This window comes from Giraffa tippelskirchi, chromosome 12 (genome assembly GCF_054371585.1).
Source record: "Giraffa tippelskirchi isolate mGirTip1 chromosome 12, T2T-mGirTip1v1.2.pri, whole genome shotgun sequence".
In the NCBI taxonomy this organism is placed as follows: domain Eukaryota; kingdom Metazoa; phylum Chordata; class Mammalia; order Artiodactyla; family Giraffidae; genus Giraffa; species Giraffa tippelskirchi.
In genome coordinates, this window is record NC_137286.1 from 138270314 (window position 1) to 138296646 (window position 26333).

At 42.6% G+C, this 26333-nt stretch overlaps 1 protein-coding gene across 1 annotated transcript in view; it reads right to left on the minus strand.

Moving 5' to 3' along the window:
• The window catches only part of LOC145529138 (uncharacterized), a 38397-nt gene extending 12768 nt beyond the window's left edge, over positions 1-25629 (minus strand). Inside the window, exon 1 of the mRNA XM_081548876.1 lies at positions 25573-25629. The gene's annotated coding sequence lies outside the window, so the exon portion shown is untranslated. The remainder of the gene's footprint in view (positions 1-25572) is intronic.
• Positions 25630-26333: the final 704 nt, after the last annotated feature.

A 26333-nucleotide genomic window follows, 5' to 3' on the forward strand; every position in this document is an offset into this window, starting at 1 on the left:
GAGGCTTAATGAATTGGGGAAGTAACAGCACCCAGTCAAGAAAAGGACCACCATCGCTCCCAGTTAATTGAAGGATCATCAACCCTTTCCCCATCCTCCTTCCTACCATACACCCTGCAGGAGGCAGAGAGAAGCCGTGTGGGCCAGCAGGACGCACCACTCCCACACAGGCTGGTTTCCAGCAGCAGTTTGCAGCCTGGGCTGCACGTGTGCGTCACCCGGGAGGTTAGAGAAAAATACTGCAGCTCGGGCCTGACCCCAGAATCACTCAGGGTGGAGGAAGTTCAACAGCTTCAAGTTGCAACCAGGGCTGAGAACTATCTTCTTAGTGCCACTGACAGATTACCCCAGCTAAGATGAAGGGGGAAAAACAGCTTTGAGGTTGGACACCTGAGAGTGAAAAAGACTGCATCTTAAATCCCAGAATTAGACTGTTCTAGTCACCTCTAGTGGAGAGAGAGTAACAGAATCGGGCTAAGATATTATCACGGGACTCATGACCCAATGTGTCCTAGTCGCCTCTAGTGGGTGGAAGGTTATGGAATATAGAAAACACCCGATCCCAGGACTGATTACTCAATGCAATAACAGCTTTGGGCTTAAGTCGTTGATAAAAATTAAACTGAGAAGTTAAGTTGCAGGTGCTGACCCCAGTGGACTGAGACCCCTCTCAAACAAGTTCGGAAGGTATCACTTTATATAACCACCCAGGCCTCAGGCTATGTGGTTTATTCTATGTGTGTGTACCCACACGCATGCTCAATCATGTCCGACTTGTTGCGACCCCATGGACTGTACCCCCCTGGATCCCACCAGACTCCTCTGTCCATGGGATTCTCCAGGCGAGAATACTAGAGTGGGTTGCCATTTCTTCCTCTTATTCTCTGTGATCTTCTACAAATCAGATAGCCCGATAGTTTGGTTCCTATTATGGGAGCAAGATTTTAAATGCAAAGTTACATAGGTGTTACTCAAGCCAGAAATGTATGTCTTCTCCAAAGCCGGTGCCTCCAGCTGTTCCCTGCTCTTCCTTAGACATCCGACAGCTGGTGGCCTCGGGAGCAAAGCCAAATTCTGGCTCCTGCCCCATCTCTCTCTGCTTCCTGGCTCTGCTCCTCTCATCTCCAGGACAGGCACTGAGAGGATGGTCCTCATCTGCCTATTTCTCTTGTCCGCTGCTCATGGAAATACAAAGCATGGGGTGGGGATCCTTTGCTATTGTTCCCACTGACCATCGCACCTGCAGAGGGAGAGACTGAGAAGGCTATGAGGGAGGGAGCAGGGGGTGGCTGGCTTCGTACTGTTTTCTTTCATTCCTTCTCCCTTCTTGCTGCTTGCTAGGCACTTCCCTTTCCCTCCAATTCTTTTGTGATTGTTTCTGGCCTTACTGTAGTGACAGTCAGGGTAGCAATGGCTGGAGGGGAGTCAGCAAGCCCCTCCTCAGCTACCAAAATCAATTTGGAATCTAACCACCTGTCACCAAAAGGCCTTCAAGCATAAGTCTGCAAGTAGGTGTGTGCTTGTATGTCCTCACATGCATATTTGAACTGCTGCACCTTTATGGAAAAGGAGTCCTTCAGGGCAAAAGCAGTGTAAGAATCTATATTTCAAAATGGGAAAATATGTAATACCTCATAAATTATGATGTGATCACTTAAATGGAGCATCATGACTTTTGAAAATAGTATTTCTAATTATTATTATTGCAAAGCAAACAGTAATATTTGGCAGCATTGTATTATTTACTCATCATCAAGTGCTGGGAACCAAAAAGTACTTCACACACAGTAGCAGATTTCTTTTCCACACATACACACACACAAAATCCCCTGAGGTAAGAGAAAATCTTCCCATTTTCCAGGTAAGAAACTGAGACCCAGGAGAGATGAGGAAGTTGCTGTAAAGATGAGACATAGTAGAAAAGAGAGAACACAAATGAAAACCTGTCTGATTCCAGGAACCATAGCTTTAACCAATGCCTTCATACAAAATACTAAGCAAACATCTTCAGATGAATTTTGTAGGAGGCAGCTAGCTGCAGGAACATCAAAGTCACCCTAGCTAATGTATTCCTAGATTAGTGTAGGTCCACAGGGACAGAGGAGCCTGGTGCGCTACCGACCATAGCGTCTGAGAGTCCGATACGACTGAAGCGACTTGGCACACATGCACAGCTGCCTGTGGTCATCTCACAGAAATATTCTGAACAAGACTCTCAGAATTTGTGTCTACCCAAGAATTTAGAGGGGGGCTTCCCAGGTGGCTCAGTGGTGAAGAATCCACCTGCCAATGCAGGAGACTCGGGTTTGATCCCTGGGTCGGGAAGATCCCTTGGAGAAGGAAATGGCAACCCACTCCAGTACTGTTGCCTGGAAAATCCTATGGACAGAGGAGCCTGGCGGGCTACAGTCCATGGGGTCGCAATGAGTAGAACAAGACCGAGGAGATGAGCACACAGGCGCACAGGAATTTAGGGAAGCATTTCATCAACCCTTCAATCCTTGGGCAGAGCCACACACGTGTGCATTGTATACGTGCAATCTGCTTTTCTAAAAACCATTAGAGGACATTCTCTAACTGCTTTCAGGGACCAATTCCAGGACTTAACAGCACTCCTAATGGAGCAATTTTTACATCTAAACCTATTTCTTTACATATTCAATGTGCACTAAGAAAAGCCGATCCCCAGTTTTTTTCCATAATTACTTTTCATCGGTTTGAAGGCAGCCACAAAATTTCTCTTCATTCACGAATAATCTTATCTCTTTTAGTTTTGTTTTTTTAAACTCTAACATTTGCAAGCTTTGATTAACGTGTGTGCCTCTGCTCCCTGAGTCTCCTCCAAGATTTTCACATCGCTGCCAAAGCCATGGAAGCCAGAGCCAGGCAGGGAGGTCTAGGCTCCAGGATGGGCGTGGGGTGAGGCTCCCTGCTCAGGTAGATCCTGTTGGGTTCCCTCACTTACCCAGAGCCTTTCACAGCTGAGTCACGATGCCTCGGACACTCAAAATATCACCTAGAGCTGTGGCAAGCTGCTTTCTTCCCAACGTCCTCATCAAATTACAGTCTCAAGGCTGTGCTGTGCTTAGTCACTCAGTCGTGTCTGACTCTTTAGCAACCCTATATCCTATAAGTTATCCTATAACAACTTATTCCTAAATAAGCGTTCAACTATTTATTTACTGGTCACAAACACTAACTGAGCACCAATAATAAGAACTATGTTAAAATGTATGCACAATACGGGGATGAGTAGGCATGGTCTTGCCCTTCAATAGATTCACAAAATCTTATAAAATAATTGTAATCCAGGGTTGGTGACAAGCACCATGCAAAAAGGGAATTGGGAAAGGGAGATATTGTGTACTCAGGGGAAGATGGAAGGGTCTATGGAGGAGATTTCCAGTGATTTCCAAAGGGGAGGGTGTTGTAAGTAAGTGGTTGGTTCCGTCTGGCCAAACCTGAGTGTATGTGGTACAGAGTACGCAGTACAGAGGCAGGAGACAGGGCTGGAATGGAAAGTCAGATATCATCATGAAGCACCTAATATACTGTGCTGAGGGCAGAAGGGAGCCACTGAAGGTTCCTTAGCAGGGGAGCATCCTGGTCAAGCCATAGGATGATAACCTGCTCTGCAGCTGGAGGTTAATTCAGAGAAGAGGACCACATGACTCCAAGGAAAAGAGTTAGGAGTCAACTTGCAGTATTTCAGGGAAAAAACTGATAGTAATGTACTGGACCCGAGTGACTATGTAGGGAACAGAAAGGAAGAGACCCAGGCGGACATTGTCTGATCACACCCTCACAACCCTGACATCTCACACTGCAGCCACCAACACTGAAATTTCTGCAAGTCATTTTCTCTCCCCACTGGTGACTTTCAAACACCAGCCAGGCTGTGCTCTTTCTGGTTCCCGGAATTTCCACACCAGTCCTTCAGCCGCTGCTGTCTGGCCTCCTTATCCAAAGGGCAAGATCTTCACGCTCCCTGGACTCACACAGGAATCTGACACCCACTGCTTCTCAGTGAATGCTTTTAAGTGACATTGAACTATCTGTTCCAGTGCATCCGTAAAGCATTTCTGTTTGACCTATGGAGACATCACATTCCGGGTCAGCAGAATGCTCTCCTGGGCTGTTAATGCATGACTAACTACTTTAATCACGAAAATAAGCTCCCCGTCAGTGGTATTTTGCAGGTACAGGTGCAGAGATCTCAGCAACGGCAGAGTGAACTCGGGCGCCATGGCAACCAGTGCGTCAGCCCGGGTACCCTCCGCAGTGTGGAAACAGTCAGCTTTTCATTCATTTTAGCTGACAACAAAACTGAGAGGCATTCCGCCCTCCCCTGTCCTCTCAGGAGATGTCTGGCAGGTCCCAGGGTAGCAAGGATGCTGGTCTCTATCCCTGGGAAAATTTGGGATGGGGGCTGGAGCCCAAATCGACCCAAATGCTTTCTGGTCCCTCTGCAGAGGCTGTCTTCTACTGGCGCTCTTGCCAGGAGCTGGTAGGGCGTGCCTGCTGGCTGTGGTTGGCTCACATATGTTGCTTTAACTTGATTTAAAATCAGCTGCCAGAGACTTTGCCCCACCTCTGCAGCCCCACAATTTGGGGGGCTTAGGACATAATGTGCATTTTGTGGTTACCATTGTAACTCCTGTGCAGTTAATGTCTAAGGTACCCAATGTATTATTGCTTTCAGGGGTGTTCTGTAAGAGATGGAAACTCAGCTAAAACTATCTTAAGCAAAACTGAGCATGTAAAGGCTTATGTAGAAAAAAAATTTTTTTTAAATAATAAAGGCTTATATAACTGGGCAGTCCAAGACAGAGTTGACTTTAGGATTCAAATAACATGGTTCTGTTCTCTCCCTTCTCTGTCTCTGTCTCTCTCCAATACTCAGCCTAAGTCCTCCCTGTTCCTTATGGTCTGTACAAGGGCAGGGACTGCCCATAGGCAGTTCTAGGCTGACAGCCACCGCATAGCAAAGCCATAACAAAAGGAGAGCATCTTTCTGCCAGGGTGGGCAGAGAACATCCCAGGGAAGTGTTCTGATTGGACTGTCCTGGGTCATGTGTCCACATCCAATGGGACTATGAGTGTCCAAGCAAATCAGGTGCCTATCACTCTGACAGAGGAGTGGGTTCTATGATTACCAGACCCAGAAAGACAAGGAGAGCTGTTACAAGAAAGAAGGAAAAGAGGGTGGCCATGCTGAAATAGACCAAGATAAAAATGTAGGGGGAAAAACAGTCTCTCAACTGGCTTCACCAGATTTCCCACTTTCAAGTACAATAGCTGTAACAGTGCAGGGATGCCCAAGTCCAGAGGGCACTGTCAACTCCACATCCCATGGAAGACCTGCCGGGGATGTCTTTCACGAGAATACTGTGGGAATTCTGCCCTGGAGTTGTGCAACCTCAGACCCTGGTCACTCCTCGAGGTAGAAGAAGGGAAGTGTCAAGGGTCAGGGGCTGAAATCAGACAGCCAGAAACCAATGCCTCAGCACTCCTGGAGATCTGAGAAAAGCCAAAGGTCTAGGAGATGGGAAGCTGTGAGGGCATATAGAGCCCATCCAGGCAGGAAAGTAGTAAGAGCCACAGAAGCATGAAAGGCAGCCTGGTGGGGATGTATGCTGTTGGATACTCTTGGCTCTCTGGCCTCCACTCCATGTCTCCACAGGCACGAGCATCTCTGGGCACACAGGAGGTAACTCCAGCTGGAGGAACTGAGTCTACAAGAGCTTGAGTCAGGAGCAGGAGAAGAGGAGGGGACAAGTGCTCTTGCCCTTGTCAGTCTGTCTCCCCAGCAAGTGTGCTGCCTGGCTTCCAGCCACCTGAGCTGCCAGCCAGAGCAACCCAGTGGTGAGTGCAGTATGTGTTAGACAGGTTGATTTTCAGCTGGATAGAATAGTGGCCCCACCAGTGATGGGCCCATTCCCTGGTGGCTTAGATGGTAAAGGATCTGCCTACAATGCGGGAGACACAGGTTTGATCTCTGGGTTGGGAAGATCCCCTGGAAAAGGAAATGGCTACCCACTATAGTATTCTTGCCTGGAGAATCCCATGGACAGAGGAGCCTGGTGGACTACAGCCTATGGGGTCACAAAGAGATGGACATGACTGAGCGAGTTTCATTATCACCAGTTACTGACATCACCAGTGTCCACTCCAATTGGTCCTCTCCCAACCGGTCATCAACTATGCTTCACTACCTCCCTGGGTGTGGGTGTCTATGCCAGAGTCATGCCTTCCCCGCCTCTTACTTTTCTGGACCCCATGCTCCATCTCCCAAAGCCAATGACATCTCTGACAAAGGAATCGTCACAGCTTTCAAAGGAAAGCACTCTGAGCCCTTCGAAAGAATTCAGTTCAGTTCAGCCACTCAGTCGTGTCTGACTCTTTGCGACCCCATGGACTGCAGCACGCCAGGCCTCCCTGCTCATCACCAGCTCCCGGAGTTTACTCAAACTTAAGTCCATTGAGTCGGTGATGCCATCAACCATCTCATCCTCTGTTGTCCCCTTCTCCTCCTGCCCTCAATCTTTCCCAACATCAGGGTCTTTTCAGATGAGTCAATTCTTCCCATCGGGTGGCCAGAGTATTGGAGTTTCAGCTTTAGAATCAGTCCTTCCAATGAATATTCAGGACTGATTTCCTTTAGGATGGACTGGTTGGATCTCCTTGCAGTCCAAGGGACTCTCAAGAGACTTCTCCAACACCACAGTTCAAAAGCATCAATTCTTCAGTGCTCAGATTCCTTTATAGTCCAACTCTCACATCCATACATGACTACTGGAAAAACTATAGCTTTAACTAGACGGACCTTTGTTGGCAAAGTAAAGTCTCTGCTTTTTAATATGCTGTCTAGCTTGGTCATAACTTTCCTTCCAAGGAGCAAGTGTCTTTTAATTTCATGGCTGCACTCACCATCTGCAGTGATTTTGGAGCCCAGAAAAATTAAGTCTGTCACAGTTTCCAGTTTTCCCATCTATTTGCCATGAAGTGATGGGACCAGATGCCATGATCTTAGTTTTCTGAATGTTGAGTTTTAAGCCAACTTTTTCACTCTCCTCTTTCACTTTCATCCATGTCCTTTATTATACCATATCAGACTCATTGGTGATCCTGAGGGGAGGTGTAGTTACCAACTGGGAAAGGCTTCCTCCTAAGCCTGGGGCTTGTCTGTTAGTCACCGTCTATGGGCCTCCCCTCACCACCAAACAGACAGATCTTCCTCTTCACCCCTGGCTCTCGAGGGGAAGTGGGAGTGACATGAGACCCTGGGAGGGAAGAAGGGTCCAGAAAGGGAAGCCTTGGGGAAGTTATTCTGTGCATGGAGCTCAGGCAAGAAAAGCAAACCAAAATTGACACTTCCTTTTACTGCACCAGCCAATTCTGTCTGGGAGGAAACCTTGGATGAAATTGGGATCAGAAACCTGTCTGGGCTCTATTTCTTCTCCCAGTTTCTAAGCATTTGAAGGGCTTACGTGTCTAACTGTTCTTTGATTTCTTAACTCATCTGGAAAAACCACAATGTTCTTTTACTAACCTTGGATGGTGGTAAGAGGTGTTGTGTGGATATGTGTTGGGAGCAGAGTGGTCGGATGAGCGACCCACCTGCCACGAAGCCCCAGAGGCCATTCGCCACGTCTCTTCTGGTTTGATGTCCCTGAGAAGCGAGTCTGGTGCCTCTAAACACCCCTACCTTGAACCGTGCCTTTGGTTGTTCCAAAGCTTGGAGGAAACCCCGATGGTATGTAAACTCAGCTCCTTCTGTGACGGCAAAGGCAAACTTCACAAGTCCCATATGGGCTGGCTCTTGGAGGAGATCATTGATTCTTCTTCTCGACCCTTCTCCAGCCTCCACAACCTGTTCAGGCAGAAGCTCCAATGTGTGTAGGATGCTCCAGAGAAGGGCCCTGCCTTCCCTGTGTGCCCAGCTCAGCCTCCCACCTGGGAGCTCAGACTGAAATGGCTTGGGTCTGAATAATGGCTCTGCCACTTGCCAGCTGTGTGAATTTAGGCAAATTTCCTAATTCATCTGTAACCCAGTTTCCATATCTATAAACTTGGGAAAATAATCATTTCATATATCTTGGGGTTCTTGTGAGGATTAAATGAATTATTGCACTAAAAAGTGGTTTTAGTCCATCTTATGTTACGTACACTTTGTTCACTTGTGCATAGTCACTCAGTAGTGTCTGACTCCTTAGGTCTCAAAAAGTCATTTACTTTACCACAGTGTAAGTAAATAAGGAAACATTTTTTTAAAGTGGTATTGCTGTGGTTGTTTAGCCACTAAGTCATGTCCAATTCTTTACAACCTGATGGACTGTAGCCCACCAGGCTCCTCTGTCCATGGGAGTCTCCAGGCAAGAATACTGGAGTGGGTTACCATTTCCTTCTCCAGGGGATCCTCCTGACCCAGGGATCGAACCCGAATCTCGCGAATCCTTTACCACTGAGCCACCAAGGAAGCCCAAATAGTGGTATCTTACATTTTATCAAATGCTTTTTTCTGCATCTACCTAGATGATGGCTTTTTTTTTTTCTATTCTATTCTGAAATACATAGTGACATGTGTGATTGGTTTGGAATATTAAATCAACTTTTTGTTCTTGAATAAAGCCAATTAACCCATAGTTTTTTGTGTGTGTTTTATTTATTTATTTATTTATTTATTTTATAAATTTATTTATTTTAGTTGGGGGCTAATTACTTTACAATATTGTAATAGTTTTTGCCATACATGACATGAATCAGCCATGGGTTTACATGTGTTCCCCTTCCTGGACCCCCTACCCACCTCCCTCCCCATCCCATCCCTCTGGGTCATCCCATTGCCCCGGCCCTGAGCCCTTGTCTCATGCATCGAACATGGAATGGTGTTCTCTTTCACATATGATAATATACATGATTCAATGCTATTCTCCCAGAACGTCCCACCCTCACCTTCTCCAAAGGACAACATCTTTTTTTTAATTGTTGGATTCAGTTTGCCTTTTTTCTTCCCCCCAAGATTTTTACATCTATCTTCATGAGAAAATTCAGCCTAAGATTTTCCTTTCTTGTAAAGTCTTTGTTATGTCTTTAGATCAAGGTTATGTTGGCCTCAAAAATAAGCTGAAAAGGGATTCCTTTATTTTTTCTTTTCTGAAAGATTTTGTATGATATTGATGCTATTTCTTCCTTAAATTTTATAGAGAGTTGTCTCAGGACTAAATATAGACTAAAATTTTCTGTTGGAAAAGGTTTTTAATTACAGAGCAAATAGCTGTCATATAAATGGTACTGTTCACATTTTCTACTTTCGCTTGTGTCAATTCTGAGATGTTCTATCTTTCTACGAATATGTTCATTTCATTTAAATGTTCAAATCAATTGACATAAAGGTTTGAAATGATATTGCCTGATTATGCTTTTAGTGTGTGTAGGATATGTAGTGCTGGTTTCTTTTTATTTCAGATATTGGTAATTGTGCCCTCTATTTTTTTCTTGCCAATCTGGCCAGAGGTTTATCAATTTTATTAGTCTTTTTAAAGAATCAGTTTTGGACTATGTAGATTTTCTCTATTGTAGATTTTGTTTGTATATCACTCAGTTCTTCTTCTTCTTAACCTTCTTTTTCTTTTTCCTTAGGTTTTTCTAACTTCTTGAAGTAGACCACTTTTTTCAACCTTTTTTCTATTCTAATACATGCATTTAAGGTTTCAAATTTCCCCTTAAGCATAGCATTCATGAAGCATAACATTTCAAGAATTTTGATATGCTGTATTTTTATTATTTAGTTCAAAAATATTTTAATTTCTGAAATTTCTTCTTTGACCCATGTGTTAAACTGTATTTCTTGTCTTCAAAAAATGGCTATTTTCTAATACATTGCTATTGATTTCTAGTTTAATTGCATTGTGATGAGAGAATATCTCTTTAATCCCCTTAAGTTGTGTGAAGCATGCTTTATGACCTGCTTGTGGTCAATATATGCCAACATTTTATGTGCAATTGAACAATTGCAAAGTATATGTATTCTACAGTTCTTGAGAGTTCATTTGTGTATGAGTGTGTATGCGCGCATGTGTGCAAAGTCACTCCAGTCATGTCCAACTCTTTGTGACCCCATGGGCTGTAGCCCGCCAGGCTCCTCTGTCCATGGGATTCTCCAGGCAAGAATGTTAGAGTGGGTTGCCACACGCTCCTCCAGAGTATCTTCCCAGCCCAGGGATCGAATTTGCATCTCTTTGTGTCTACTGTATTAGCAGGTGTGTTCTTTACTACTAGCAACACTGGGGAAGCCGTGTGTGTGTATGTCTGAGACAGGTGATTAAACAGGTGCCCACATGATGAAATAGGTGCCCACGTGAAACAGGAAACTGAAGTTTTCCCACATCTGCTCCCAAGCCCTGACAATACTTATCTGAAATGCTGCAAATTCATTTCTCCAGCAGAGCTGGACCATCTGATATTGTATTTCTGAGAGTCTATCCTCCCAAGGTCTCTGCTGCCCTTCAAAGAAGGAATATTCCAGAAGAGCCAATAGCTCACTGGCAAGTCTGCAATTCTAAATGTGAACCAAAGAGTAGTCTGCCAAAATAAAGAATAAACAAATGCTTTAATTTAATTGAATTTGTTAAAGGGCAGAAGTCAGGAATATGAAGAGGGTATTATTATTCCACTACCTACCAAGAGGAAGCAACCATGATGATATGACAGATTCTATTTCTTATTATGCATTTTCCATAGTTGAGATCATTCTGTATTTACAATTTTGTAATTGTCCCTTTTTTGGGTGGGGGGAATGCTTAATGTTATTTCTCTAGTATTTCCAAGACTATTTTTTAATAATTTTTGTTTTGTTTTTATTTTTATTTGGAGGATAATTGCATTACAATGTTGTATTAATTTCTGCTGTACAACAATGTGAATCGGCTGTATGTATACATATATCTCCTCCCTCTTGAGCCCCCCTCCCAGCCCTGCCCCATCCCACCCCTCTAGGTCATCACAGAACCCTGGGCTGGGATCCCTGTATTACACAGCAGCTTCCCACCAGCTCTCTATTTCACACATGGTCATGTATATATGTCAATGCTACTATCTCAGTTTGTCCCAGCCTCTCCTCCCTGTCTATGTGCACAAGTTGATTCTCTACATTTATGTCTCTGTTCCTGTCTTGCAAATAGGTTCATCAGTACCATTTTTCCAGATTCCATATATATGTGTTAATATACAATATTATTTTTCTCTTTCTGACTTACTTCACTCTGCAGAACAGGCTCTAGCTTAATGTTATTTCTCCAGTATATCCAAGGTTATTTAAAAATGTTTATCAATTCCATTTGTAACTTTATGGTACTGTGGAGATACTGTGATTTTCTTCAGTTCAGTTCAGTAGTTCAGTCACTCAGTCATGTCCGACTCTTTGTGACCCCATGAACTGCAGCACGCCAGGCCTCCCTGTCCATCACCAACTCCTGGAGTTTACCCAAACTCATGTCCATGGAGTCGGTGATGCCATCCAACCATCTCATCCTCTGTCGTCTCGTCTCCTTCTCCTCCTGCCCTCAATCTTTCCAACATCAGGGTCTTTTCCAATGAGTTAGCTCTTCGCATCAGGTAGCCAAAGTATTGGAGTTTCAGCTTCAGCATCAGTCCTTCCAATGAACATCCAGGATTGATCTCCTTTAGGATGGACTGGTTGGATCTCCTTGCAGTCCAAGGGACTCTCAAGAGTCTTCTCTAACACCACAGTTCAAAAGCATCAATTCTTCGGTGCTCAGCTTTCTTTATAGTCCAACTCTCACATCCATACATAACTACTGAAAAAACCATAGCCTTGACTAGATGGATCTTTGTTGACAAAGTAATGCCTCTGCTTTTTAATATGCTGCCTAGGTTGGTCATAACCTTCCTTCCAAGGAAAAGTGATTTTCTTAAAGGGTCTTAATATTGTATATCTTCATTTTTGACCCAATAATAATCTTTATCATCTACTTGGTACATTGTTCATAAGCCTCAGAACTTCGGTAAGATTTTTTAAAACTTCGAAGTGCCAACTTCATCCTTCCAACAGAGCTGAAGAATCTGATTACAGTTCTCTCAGAGTGATAGTCGCTCACACATTTTTTTTTTCTTATGGCACATTTTCCCTACTTTACATATTTTCCCTTCTTGCAATTTTTCAAAATCAGCCTTGAACTGCTTCTAAATAGGTTTCTCTGTGGCAAGGTATTCTTGTACTATATTCTAATCATCTTTATGGCCATTTTGGAATTCTATCAGCTTTTCAAACAACAGCTATTTAGATTTATGAACGGCGGGTACTGCTGCATGGACAACTTTGTTTGGTGATCCTAGGAAGAAACTGCAATATTTGAAAACGAAGTCAATGTTCGTTCCCACCCCAACATCCAGGTCTGTCTTACAGCTTCACTTCAAAGCTCAGTGAAAATATTCTTAGTGATGCAAGATCAACTCAAATGTGCTGGAGATGGTAAATCAGGCATCTGTCAGGTGAAAGATAGACTCAGAATCTGCTTTCCCTTGCACCTGCCGTGTGGCTCTTATGCTGAATCCACAGCTTAGAAATTTGCTGAGAGCTGCTTTCTGGGGATGGGGAAGTCAGCTGCAGACATTCACAATGTCTTTCCATGGCCAGACACTGAGAGACCACATCACGTGGACACATACCTGAAATGTATCTGAGCTGAGCACCCACCCTTCCTTGCACGTGGGCATCAGGATGGGAAGGCATTAAGCCACCATGGAACCATAAACCTAATTCATTCAATAAAAATCCAATGAGGGTTTACAGTGTACCAAGGTCTGTGTTCAATGAGGGCTATGGAGACACAGTCCTTGCCATCAGTGAGCTTAGAGTCTTATGACAGAGACAAATATGTAAGCTAATAACAGCTGGGGATATAACTGGTGATGGGAGTGGTGGGTATATCCTAAGGGATAGGAGGAGACTACAGAAAAAGTGATAAATAACCAGCGGAGGAAGAGACACTTGATCTGCATCTTAAAGGGTAAGTCGGAGTCAGACAGATCAAAGAAGGTAAAAGAGGCCAGAACGAAGGAGTAACGATAATAGAAATTACTGAGCATTTTCCTATGTGCCAAGTCTACCCCAAACCTTTTCTGCATATTACCTCATTTAATCCCCACAGCAATATCCTAAGGCAGATTTTATCCTAGTCCCAAAACATGGAGAAGCTAAGGAACTCACCCAAGGTCATACGTGCAGAATCTTAAACAAGATGCATTCAAGTAACTGTCATCATTTTGATAGTTCTGGAGTGTAGAGTCGGGTGGACACAGGGCCAGAAAAGAGGCTGCGAGCAAGAGGGGCCAGATCTCAAGGAGCCTGAATGTCACGCTAAGAGATCTAGATTTTAATCCTGCTTGCTGTAAAGAACTAAACATTCTGATAGCTATGGTCAAACCAGAGTCAGGAAGCCGACTAGAAGATCATTAAAACAATACTGGGGGAAATGAATGAGCCTTTGAGATGAGGGTAAGAAAGTGAGGGTGAAACTGAGAGACGATATAATGGTCTTTCCTGTATCTCTGCTTCCTCTTCTTCAGAGTATGCAAGATCAATTCCTCAGTGGGGGCCAGATACTGCCAACCAAACCCACATTTGGTTGGGTTCCTAGGGACGTGGGACAGAAAATGGGGAGAAGGAAGCATGTAGCCAGTGGTAACTCCACTTCCTGACCAAAGTGCCTGCTACACTGTTAGGACCTCCAGCAGGCGCTTTCCCCTCCCAAGGATGTGCTCCCCTTCTCCACACAAACCAGGCAAAGATAATGCAGCTCACAGGCCTGGGGCCCACACCCAGGGTCACTTTAACCCAGCAACACAGAGGTTGGCTTAAGAGTGGGATATGGTTCTGAAAATTCTCCTCCATTTTTTGTATTCTTCCCTTCTAGATATGCCAAAGTACAGAAGCAGAAAATTGCACAGGGTAAAAAAAAATACATAAATTACAGGCATACCTGGAAGATATTATGGGTTTGGTTCTAGATCATTGCAATACAGTAAATACTGCAGTAAAGAATCACATAAATTTTTAGGCTTGGCATATAAATGGTATGTTTATACTATACTGTAGTCTACTAAGTGTGCAATAGCATTATGTCTAAAACAACAGACATGCCTTAATTTCAAAGTGCCTTATTGCTAGAACATACTAACCAAAACATCTGAGCCTTCAGCGAGTCATAATCTTTTTGCTGGTGAAGGGTCTTACCTCCATGTTGATGGCCACTGATTGATCTGGGTGGTGGTTGCTAAAGGTTGGGGTGGCTGTGGCAATATCTCAAAGTAAGACAATAATGAAGTCTGCCACATTGATTGACTTTCCCTTTCACAAATTCTCTGTAGCATGGAATGCTGTTTGATAGCATTTTATCCACAATTGCACTTCTTTCAGAGTTAGAAATCTTCTCAAATCCTGCCATTGCTTTATCAACTACATTTATGTCATATTCTAAATCCTTTGTTTTCCATTCAATGATTTTCACAGCATTTTCACCAAGAGTAGTTTCCATCTACTTTCTTTGTTCATTCATGAAAATCAACTGCTTGCCCATAAAATTTTATCATGAGATTATAGCAATTTGGTCACATTTTCAGGATCCTAGATCTAGTTCTCTTGCTGTTTTCACCATATCTTAAGTTACTTCCTCCACTGAAGTCTTGAACCCCTAAAAGTCATCCATGAGGGTTGGAATCGACTTCTTCCAAACTCCTGTGAATGTTGATATCTTGACCTCTTTACGTGATTACTAATGTTCTCAATGCCATCTAGTTGAATGGTGAATCCTTTCCAGAAGGTTTTCAACTTACTTTGCCCAGATGCATCAGACAAACCACTATCCACGGCAGCTATAGTCTTCTGAAATGTATTTCTTATATAATAAGACTTAAAAATAAAAATCACTCTTTGATCCATGGGATGTATAATGGATGTTGTGTTAGTAGGCATGAAAACCACATTATTCTCATTGTATATCTCCATCAAGGCTCTTGGGTAACCAGGTGCAGTCAGAACACATACATTTATTGATTAAATTCACCAATTTAAATGGACGAGGTTGATTGGGGGCCCAAACAGTTACAATAGTAACAACAGAGATCATTAATCACAGATCATCACAAAAATATAATAATAATGAAAAAGCTTGAAATATTGTAAGAATTACCAAAATGTGACAGAGATACCAAATGAGCAAATGCTCTTGGGAAAATGGTGCCAACACACTGGCTTGACCACAGGGTTGGCACAAACCTTCAATTTGTTGGAAAAAAAACCACACACACACAATATCTGTGAAGCACATTAAAGCAGGCAGCACTAAAATGAGGTCACCCTGTGAAACTCTGAAGAGTTTTATACAGAGCAGCAACATGTACAACAAAATGGTATTTGGGTTGGCTGCATTTTCTTTCAGTTTATTATAGCCACCGCATGTGAACTCTGATCTACTTTCTGCGGTTGTTCCTTCAATAATAACTAAGACTCAACTGTGATGGAAAATTCTAGAGTGTGTATCATTTGTCTTTTGGTGATGTATAAATATGAGAACTTCACGATTAACTGATTAAAAAGAGAGGAAAGTTTCATAATTGGGTTTTATAGAGCTATGGATTTGGCATTAAGTGGTTTACTACAAAAAGTTGGAAACACTGATCTGAGACATTAGACCACTCTGATTAAATTTATGGTACATTGAGAATATTTGGGCCAATTATAGGATTAAGTGTTCACTGTGCTGATATAATTTCACCTAAAATATGGCCTATCCAGTGATTATTTTAAAACCCTTGACCCAGTCTCTTCTATATTCTCGTTTCCTTAAAAATTTTGCCTACAGAGAGGAACTGGCACACTTAGCTTTCTGTAACTGAAATGAAATTCAAGACCTCATTTAAGTTTCAAATCCACTTGGACAAACTTATGGGACAGTTATAGTTTTAGATATTGTCATTTGTAAGAGTTAACCCTAAATTAAAATAAAAAGTTTTTAATGCCCTCCAACAGATAGTTTTAGAAGATGATTTGAATATTTATATGATAGAATATTAAACAAATGCTCTTAATCATGTTATCACAACTACTGAACTCCTTGTGAAATGTTCATAACATGATGCTAAGTGGAAATAAGATCGTTGTTGCTGTTCAGTTGCTAAGTCGTGTCTGACTCTTTGCAACCCCATGGACTGCAGCATGCCAGTCTATGTCCCTCACTGTCTCCTAGAATTTGCCCAAGTTTATGTCCATTGAATTGGTGAAGCTATACCAATGTATTCACCGTGATCCCAAATATGTAAGCTTGCACACATGCGTGTGCAGATATTTGAGAGCTGGAGATTCTAGAATAATGTCTACAAAAGTTTCACAATGGACATCTCTAGGGATGGTGTAACAGCAAATTTCTATTTTTCTACTTATTTATGATTTTCCACAATTTTGGAACTGTCTACATTAAATATTAATATGTCCTTCTTTTACAACTGAGGAAAAAATAATTTTGTAAATGATTATTGTCCCTCAAAGTAGCTTTCTGGGAACTGCACAATTATTGCAATGATGCTGCCTTTGCCCACTTTTATAATTACCCCCAAACCCATTCTATGGTCACAAATCAAAAGTGATGTTTTTACCTTATAACTACACTTCATTCTTTTGTCTTATTTTAGAAAATGTTCTTACTCTGTTCACTCATCCATGTTTATTCAACAGCCTTGGCTTCAAACAACATTTGGCTGATTCTGAAAGTCAAATGTGCCTTCTTATGACAAAGATTTGCTATCCAGCAGGTATTTAAAAGACTGTTTTAAGGCTTCTATATTAATCAGCTCAGACGGCCATAATAAAAAGCATAGACTCAGTGGCTTAAACAGTAGAAATGTATTTTCTCATCGCTTCTGGAGGCTGGAAGTCCAAGATCAGGGTGTCATCTTGTCAGTTTCTGATGAGGACTCTCTTCCTAGCCTGAGGACAGTCACTTTCTCTCTGTATCCTACATGGTGGAGAAAAAGAAAGCTCTCTCTCTTCAAAAAGGCCACTAATCTTATTGGATCAGGGTTCTACCCCACCCCCATGACCTCACTTAACCTCAACTCCAAAAGGCCGTGCCTCTAAACACAGTCAGATAAGAGGTTAGGGCTCCCACATACAAATTTTGCAGAGACACAATTCAGTCTATAGCAGTCTCTGAAAGCATTTTGAAATGAAGAATTTTCAAAAGTTTTGAGCATTGTTTGCCATAAAGCATATTGTTTGCCAGTTTCCTACTGAGAGGGTAACAGGCAGGAAGACCAGAGGTCTCCAAATGGAGGAAATAGGGTGCAAATGTCAGACATTTTTTTTAAATCTCTCCCTTAAGTGGCAGGAGGAAACAAACTCCATGGAAATGTTTTTCTTAAGCTATGTTAATGAAACTATGTATTTGCTTTGGAATTTGCCTTTCTTCAAAATGGCTCCACCTAAGACTAACTTTTTTCTTTTCTCAAACCTTGGGCTGATAATAGCTCAACAAACCAGTATTCATATCAATTGTGTTATGGCTGGGGGATGGCACACCTCGTGCCATCTTATCTAAAAAATGCATATTGTGGGAGAGGGGCCCGGTGAAATTCCGTCAGCCTTGAGGTGTCTCTCTTACCTGATTAATAGCTTTCTGACAGACATAAAACATCCGGCTAAAGACTAGCAGAGGGGGCACTCTCATCCCCCTTCTGCTGTCTGTGTCAGAAGCTTTCCCTGTCCCTTTTCATACTTTAATAAAACTCGGCTACACAAAAGCTCTTGAGTGATCAACCCAGGTCCCGAAGCTAAATCTTCTTCAGAGATCAAAAATCCGACACGTTTCACCATAAGCTATCATCTTGGGAGCTCGTCCGGGGTCTTCGGGAGCTCTAGAAAACTAGATCCTCAGAGCTCTAGAAAGCTCTGCTACACAATAGCTCTTGAGTGATCAAGCCTGGTCCCTGGTCCTGAAGCTAAATCTTCTTCGGAGATCACGAATCCGACACCATTCACCATCAGCTATCACTACTATGAAGACTACATCCCTTATTTGTGTGAATGGTTTCATTTTATAAAATGACTTATCTACTTTGCTAGAAGGCCTATTTCTTTAACACAAGTTATCTCACATCTGATCAAGAAATAAGAGAATGATATTTGCGTTGCTCCTTCTGTCATTTTTCTGATTACACTTTTTTTTCCAACTGAAAGAAGAATAAGCTTTCTCAGCATTAAGGAAAAAGTCTTAGAGATATATGAAGATTTTTAAAGGTTTAAAATCCCATAGAAGTAACTTTAGTGCAATCAGTGGCTGGTTTAATGACCTCAGAAACCACAATGTTTATTTTAAGCCTATTTGAGGAGGCTACAATTATAGATGAAGAAGCTACAAAGACATTAACCCCTGGGAAAAAAACAAAAACAACACTGAAAAAACTTTACTCTGGATTACATGTTTATGTTGATGAAACTGGTCACAATTAGAAATGAGCTATGCATCAATTCTGGTGTCTTAAACTGCAAAGGGTCCTATGACCAACAAGCAGGGTTCACCAGGCCAGGGTTTCATTGGATTATTATCACTTTTCTCTGTCTGTCTCTTGTTACAAAATGTTGCGGATTTTGAGGAATCTGTCCAATCCCATCTTTCCCTATAAATTCTATTTTGTTTTCAACACAGCACAATCTTTATTTAGTGGCCAAAGAATGGGGAAGCAGGAACTAAGTATCAACAGATCAACTTTCTCTGTTATTTTCAATCCACAAATTTAAAGACAAGGCTTTCAGTAACCATGCATGGAGTTACTGACACAGCACCTGTACATAATCTTCTACAAATAAAAACATATAAATTACATCATTTTAGAATCACTTCTTGTCTCCTCCTTTCAAAACTCAGCTCTTCTGAATAAGCTTTCTAATCATCACCCTCCATTTGCATCCCCACTAGTTTAATTGCCTCCTCCACCCTCTCTCTTTTCTCCTATTTGTTGGACCCTGGCCACACTTTATTAAATTTCTACTGGTTGCTATAGGGTTTCTTGCTTCTGGGCCTCTAATCAGGTGATTCAGTTGTAACTTTCTATTTGTCTTTTCAATTTTGGGGACAGTGGTTTGCCCTGTGATCTCCTTTCTCTGATGGATGTAAGAAGAGCTATTGATTTTGGGTTTGTTCAGCTTCTTTCTTGTTCAAAAGCTCCTTTCATGCTGGATCAGAATCCAGAAGTCCAGATTTGACCAAACTCCATCCAAACTGGGAAATGGCCTTCTGCTCAGTCCTGGCTGACTTTTCCTTCCTGCAGCTTTGCTGACATGTAGTACGACATGGGCTCTGTGGAGGATGAACTCCACATGGTTCAGGACAGATTCTGTAGTTGGTATATTTCAGAGTGGGTGATCTGATTTTTCCACATGCAGTCACTCAAAATTCATAATTTTGAATTTTTTATCAGATGCCATTCAAACCATTTGAGATAACTATTTATATAGAAATAGTTTCATATGATAATAGGGGCTTCATGTGATACAAGAATATTTATAAGAGGTCTTTTTATTGAGATCAAAGAAGAAAACTGACAGAATAGTATACAAGGCTACTCTCCTGTGACTAAGTCAAGTCCACGTTTTTTTTTTTTTTTGCAATATTCACTGTCTGAGAACACAGATAGGCTCTAGAGGAAATTACTGATGAGTTTACTATCTAATGAAAAAGGCAAAACTGACAGGAACAATTGCATAAAAGGCATTAATTACACACAGAATCAGAATACTCACAGAAAAAAACAAAGGCTGAAGATTAAGGAGGATGAAGGACACGGCCAGGGTCTTACTTGAATGGATGGGGAGAACAAAACCAAACGGACCTGCGATGGGCTGACGCTCCTGAAATATTAGCCCATGGTTTCCTCTGCACTTCTACCCCACCTGTGGTTTTCCTCCGTCCCTCCGGCCTACATTCCAATTAAGCCATTTTGTGTTCATTGCCTCAGAGGAGAGGTATGACTTTGTGGAAAGGAGAAGATAACAGAGAATCCTTTATCTTTTCTGGTCCAAAGGCAGATGTGCTTAGAGAAACAGAAAACCTTGGACAAAATGCCTGCTGGAGGTAACAGAGGACATTTTCTCCTTCCCAGACTTGAAATATTTCCAGAATTTGTGGAACATAAAAGAGAAGGACAGCTGGCAAGTGCACAGGTCAGCATCTCTGTGTTGAGTGAGTCCGTCAATAACAGGAAGGGAATATCTATGGGTCCCAGATGAAAGGGACCTGTCTTGTGCATTAGGGTGCCAGGGAGGTAGCAAAACCCACCAGAGGGTTGATGAGACCCAAAGGTAGAAAAAACTTACACTCTTGGACTAAATAGATCCCCCCAAAGGAAGCAAGACCCTTGAGAAGGAGTATATCTACACACGGACCACAACAAAAAAAGCCAATGAAGGGAGGATACCTCTGTGGACAGATGCCATGAAGGACCAGATGTCCCCCATCCCCCTCCTGAGTTGATGGCAAACCCCAGCTCCTCAAGTTCTCAGTGTCGGATGGTCATAAACTGCCTCTGAATCAGAGTTGACTTGTGTTGTCTGGAACCTTTTGAAGTCACTTCAGCTGAGTTATTCCATGCTGGAGCCACCAAGTCTGGCCTTGGCACTACCTAAGCCTTACTTGAGTATACCCAATGAAACTCAAATTGAGTATTTCTATTCATCCCAGAAGAATGGAACCCACATTAAAGGAGGTTGAATTCTAGAGAAGTATAACATGTGTTTATGGACTCATGTTAAAGTCACACCTGCAATTGGCTAATTGGCAAAGTTTGGTCCATCTCAACTTTAATGAATATCTCTTATGTGTCAGGGACTAAACTAAGAGCTTTCCTCTACTTAATGTTCTCCACAACCTGTAACATAAAGAAACCAGGCTCAGGGAGTTTAGGTAACTTGTCAAGATCACCAAGCTAGTGAGCTGGAAATCAAGAACTCCAGCCATGGCCAGATAACAGTCTGTGCTCTTAACTTCTCCTCTATTCTGATTCCTGATGGAGAGAAAAATACATTGGTGAGATGCTCTGTTCCTGCCCTCACTAAGCCGATGGTCTAGAATGAAACAGAGGATGGAGAGGGCTTCCAAGGAGACTCCCCCAGCCCTACTGAGCAGGGAAGTGTAGGAGCAAACAGTCTGGATCATCCTTTATCTTCACGGAAAGGAAGGAAATCTCAGCTGGGGATTGGAAGGCAATGAAGTGTACATTCTGTACTTTATAAGTATTATTGGTTTTGAAATCAGAGTTTGGTGCAAACCTGGGTTGTGAGGGGCATCAGCTGTGTGGTCTCAGGCAAATAAACTAATCCAGCTGAATTTCACTTTCTTGACTGTTAAAACAAGAGTAATAGTACCTAAGTCACACAGTTATCATATGGATAAAACATGCAGCCTAATAGCTGATTGGGAGTCAACATACATTAGCTCCTTTGCCCTCCCTCCCACACAAAGGATCCTCGAGAACTGCCAGCCCATCCTGAGTCCTTCCTAAAGAATTCTCAATTTGAGATGCCAGGTGAACCTTCCACAGTACGGCAAACCCAAGCCCCTCAAGTTCTCAGTGTCAGACAGACATAATCTGCCTCTGAACCAGAGTTGACTTGAGTTGTCTGGAACCTTTTGAAGTCACTTCAGCTGAGTTATTCCATGCTGGAGCCACCAAGTCTGGTTATAATTAAAATGGCCTCTGGTTCCAAAGTCGTGGCCATAATCTACTTCTTGCAGATACTGTTCTCGGCCTGGTCCCCAGAGGTCATGCTTCCAATTTCAGTGAATGTGTATAGAGTTCCCCTAAGTGAAAACACATGGTCTTTGGCCCGCCAGGAGTTTACAAACTGGAGAAGAGAACGGATATATACAAAAATAACTAACGCAAAGCAGACGGATAAATTCCATAAGAGAGAGTGAAAGCGCTTTCTGAGACGTGGATTTATACTGACTGCAGAGGGAGTCAGGAAGGCTTCTTAGAAGAACTGACACTTAAAGTAGGCCTTGAAGAATGGCTGTGACTGAACCTGAATAGTCTGAGGCGTCTGACAGAGGAGAGTACATAGACGGAGATTTCAAAGCGGAGGGAATATCTTCAGCAAAGGCAGATGGCTTAGAAAGCCCATAGTGTATCCAGGGATGAGATGTGACCAAAATGAATGTGTGGTGGGGAGTAGCCCTGGATGGCCAAGATGGAGGGTTTCTAATGCCACCTGAGAGTCTATCTTATATAGAATGGAGAGTCATCACAGACAACTTTGTAATATGGCTAAAACAATACTGGATGAATGGGGATAGACGTTATTGTGATTATTACATGTTTTAACTAGAGTAATTGCATGCATCTTTCTGAGTAATTACATGCTAAGGAAGTAGCATCACTGAGCTAAAAAACTTTGACTTCTGCTTCTGAATTTAATACTTTCTACCACTACTCCTAATCCAGGGGCTGTCAACTCGGCACAAAATAAGATCATCTGAAGAATTTTTTTAAAAAATACCTACGTCTGGAACCTGCTCTCATAAATTTTGAGTTGCTTGATCTGGGATGGAGCTTGGGCATTGTTTTTGTTTTGCTTTTTTTTATTCCCCTAGGTGATTCCAATGTTTAGGTACATTAAAATCCACAAAGTATGGACTCCGGACCACCACCAGCAGCATCACCTGGGAGCTTTCCATCACTAAGAAAATAGGAAAAATCAGGTCATAACCCAGACCTACTGGATCAGATTTGCTTTTTTCTTTTATAATATCCCCAGGTAGTTTGTGAACATCAAAATGTAAGAAGCACCTGTATATACAATATTGCTTACACGATCCCCACTTCTGGCAAGCCCATGTTAGCCTGAAAAGGGGAGAAGTAAAAGCCTGCACTAAATATGAGATTATCACTGAATCATGTAACAGAAATGTGAATAAATGTATCTCAAATCTGCCAGGTCAGGGCTTCATTGCATGGCACCAGATGACTTGAAGAGGAAGGAAAAGGCTGGGCGGGGGGGAGTGTTTGTTTAAGTAGAAAGAATTCCTGACAGAAGGACTAAATCCTAAAATAGTCAGAGGCAGATGGGGGTCAGCAGAAGCCTTCAGTGACTGGGACATGACTTAGCACGTGTTCCTGACACAGCAGTCTGGGCTCATAGGACAGTGAGTCAACACCTGGGATCTGCTCCTGGTTCAGCCCTGTGCTCCTCTGAGGACAAAGGGCTTACTTTTCCACCTCCATCCATTCAAAGGACCACATGTCTATTGTCCTTTCTACCTGCAGCCATTAAGCTTCAGGCCCCCAGTGTGTTGAAGTTAAAAGGAAAAGCTCAAAGCCAGCCATCAGTTTGATGCAACTGGAAGCAAAGACCATCATGGAGACAAAGAAACCAACTTTTAACTGCCCAAAGCTGCTATGGTCTGAATGTTTGTGTTTCCCCACCCCAAATTCACATGTTGAAACCTAACCCAAAGATGATGGTTCTGGTAGGTGGGGCCTTTGGGAGGTAATTAGGTCATGGTGTGGGGGGGTGGGTCCTCATGAATAGGATTAGTGCCCTTATAAAAGAGGCCCCCACAGAGCTCCCTGCCATGTGAGGACAGGACATGATGTCTACGACCTGGGAGAGGGCCCTCACCAGACCATGCTGACACCCTGATTTTTCAGCCTGCAGCACCGTGAGCAATAAATGCCTGTTGTCTATAAGCCACCCAGTCTGTGGGATTTTGTTATAGCAGCCTGAATGCACCAGGATGGAAGGCTTTACTAAGCACCCCCTTTGCTTCAGAAAATCATTATGATATTGCAAATTTTTGCTTTGTTATTAAAGCAGGAGCCTAGTAGGGAGCCGAAAGTGCTCAAGGGCACAGAGAGCTGATGAGAGCTGGAAGAGAATTTTCCAGCAAGAAAAAATTCATCTCAGAGAGAAATCAAATCTGGCAGAAATATCTACCACCCTCTCCTTCTATGCCTTCCAACTCATTTCTGAAGACCAGCAGAACCTCAGGATTCACATGGAAAAATACATCACTTAGGTCTTCAATGTGTGCCTGTAACCAAGTTTCAGTGAGTTAAGAAGCCATCCCAAAATTTGAAGCTACACTCAGTAACCAATGTCCTTCTCTGTCTATTGATGGTGGGAAACCCCAGGATGCTTCAGCCCTTGTCTCCTACCTAGAAAAGGACCAAAGGGTTAACCTCTCTTACCTGGATTAAATTCTAAAATGATTTACTTTCTGGCTTCCTAAAAATGTTATCTTGGAAACATAAATTCTAAATAAATAGCCAAATTGGCATATACACTGACCACACCTGGAGATGCTTAGACCCAAACCAGGTCCCTGCAGAGATATACCAAGCACACAAAAAGCTGCCTCCCTTCACCACGTACTGGAGACACACTGCTCCTCACCCACATCCTGCAGGACCATCAGTGTTCAGTAGATGTTTACTGGTATCTTCATCTTTATTGTTAATATTGTAGGTTGAACTCTATGAAATTGCTATTTTTTGTGGAGCAAAAACAGTCAGATATTGGCAAGTTCAGAGGTTCAAACTAGCATCAAGTTGACTGAAAGATGTTCTGACTTTTAAAAGTGCACAACATGGGAGCTGCAGGTTTTATTTGGGGCAAAATGAAGACTACAGCCTGGGACACAGTATTTCAGATAGCTATGAGAAACTGCTCCAAAAAGATAGGGGGAAGGTCAATATAAATATGCTTTTGGTGAAAGGGAAGCACATGCAATCAAGCACATATTTTTGCAGGAGGTTTCTGCTAGCTACAAGGAGCAGACGTCACCTTGAAGGAATTTAGTGCTTTTCTAGATAAGAGGAGATGCAAGAATTGGGTTCATAAAATCAGATCCTGAAAATATCTATCTGAAGACCTGTTCTGACAGTTTTTCCAGAGCACAGAGTGCCTCATTTTTGCTCTCCACCTTGAACTCCCTTCAGGGGGTGCTGAAGGTCAGCAGCTGCAGTGGTTCATGATTTAATCCTTGTAGAGGTAGATGGCAAGTGTCCTTGGCAAGTGCCAATTTGTAGCTGACACCAGCATATGATGGAGTGATACTTACAACATCCTATCAGGTGTTTTCTTTTTCTTCAATTTATTTATTTTTAATTGAAGCATAATTGCTTTACAATATTGTGTTGGTTTCTGCCATACATCACTATGAATCAGCCATAGGTATACAAATGTCTCCTCTCTCTTGAACCTCCCTCCCACCTCCCACCTCATCCCACCCCTGTAGGTTGTCATAGACCACTAGTTTTAACTCCCTGAGTCATAGAGCAAATTCCCCCTGGCTATCTATTTTGCATATGGTAGTGTGTATGTTTCCACACTACTCTCTCCATTCGTCCCACCCTCTCCTTCCCCCACTGGGTCCACAAATCTGTTCCCTATGTCTGCATCTCCATTGCTGCCCTGCAAATAAGCTCATCAGTACTATCTTTCTAGATTCCATATATATGCATTAATATACGATATTTGTTTTTCTCTTTCTGACTTACTTTGTATAATAGGCTCTAGGTTCATCTGCCTCATTAGAACTGACTGAAATGCATTCCTTTTTATGGAAAAGTGATATTCCATTGTGTATATGTACCACAGCTTCTTTATCCATTCATCTGTTGATGGACATCTAGGTTGCTTCCATGTCCTGGCGATTGTAAACAGTGCTGCAATGAACATTGGGGTACACGTGTCTTTTTCGATTACTTTCAGGTATTTTCTATGAGCCAGGCACTGCACAATCCAAGTAGTAGAAGATTTGCGTGCATAAAAACCAAATAAGACCATCAATAATACATAGAGGGACGGGGGGAAGTAGGTTTGGCACCAGTACTCTTCCAAGCTCACTGACATCCAGACTGGGAGACGCGAAGGCATATAGCGGTGCCTTTGTTGAATGTGCTAGGTAGAATTCCTGGGATGACCCCTGTGATATTTATCTTTGTCTAATCCCTTGTGGGTGGAATTTGTGATATGATGAGATACCTCCATTGTGATTATGATCAAGGTTGTACTTAGAGGGATTTTTCAACTGGCTTCGAGTTCATCAGAGGAGAGATTACTTGGGTAGACCTAATCTAACCACAAGTGCCTTTAAAAGCAGGAGTTTTCTCTGACTGATAGCAGAAGAAGAAGTCAGAAAGATTCTAAACACAGAAGATAAAGGAGTCCCTTTGAAGATGGAGGAGGTCAAATAGAAAGGAATGTAGGTGGCCTCTAAAAGCTAAGGGTCATCCCTACTGACAGCCAGCAAGGACCT